This window comes from Myotis lucifugus, unplaced genomic scaffold (genome assembly GCF_000147115.1).
Source record: "Myotis lucifugus unplaced genomic scaffold, Myoluc2.0 scaffold_76, whole genome shotgun sequence".
Taxonomy (NCBI): domain Eukaryota; kingdom Metazoa; phylum Chordata; class Mammalia; order Chiroptera; family Vespertilionidae; genus Myotis; species Myotis lucifugus.
Genome location: NW_005871124.1, coordinates 4,880,131 through 4,880,955, shown reverse-complemented (window position 1 = coordinate 4,880,955; position 825 = coordinate 4,880,131).

Genomic DNA, 825 nt, shown 5'->3' with positions numbered 1-825 from the left:
CCTCTCCCCTGGCTTAGGAACCCTGTCGGGAGTCCGCTCCTCCGGCCCCTGTGCGCCCCTCTGAGCCGGGAGGAGCGGAGCCACCGGGGCTGTGCATCCGCAGGGGAAACTTGGGAGGCGGTGTGGCTGGTGGCGGCGCCCCGGTCCCTGGGCTCAGCCGCCGATTGGCCGCCTTGGCAGCCTCCCGCCCCGCCCGCATTTCTCCCCGCCTCCTTCCCTGCTGGGCGGAGTTGCGGGGGTGGGTGGTTGGGGGGTGGAGTCGCCGGCTGGGGTGCACGGAGCCAGACCCCACCTTTCCCGAACTCCTCCGTAATGAAGTCAAGTCTTCATGAATTAACATCAGGCAAGGGAGGGGCTCGTGTACGGAATGTACCCAGTGATGGGACGTGGACCCCACCCAGAGATCTCCACTGCCTCTCTGGCCACATGTCCCCTGCCTGGCCATCTCTCTCACAGGCAGGCTCGCTTCCACACTATTTAGAGTCAGGTTCCTGGTCACCATCTACATCCAGTGCCCACATCCGCCCAGGATGAGTGTTAGAGTTCTGCATGGAGAATCTCTCCACTTAGATAAAAATACACGACTGCACCATGGCCGGGTGGCTCAGTTGGTTGGAGCATCGTCTCATACACCAAAAGGTTGCGGGTTCCATTCCCTGTGAGGGCACATACCTAGGTTTCGGATTTGATCCCCTGCCGGGCACATATGGGAGACAGCCCATCACATCAGTGTTTCTATTTCTCCCTCTCTCTCTCAAGTCAATAAAAACATATCCTCCGGTGAGGATTGGGGGGGGGGGGAATTGCACATTACATGGTGGTCCA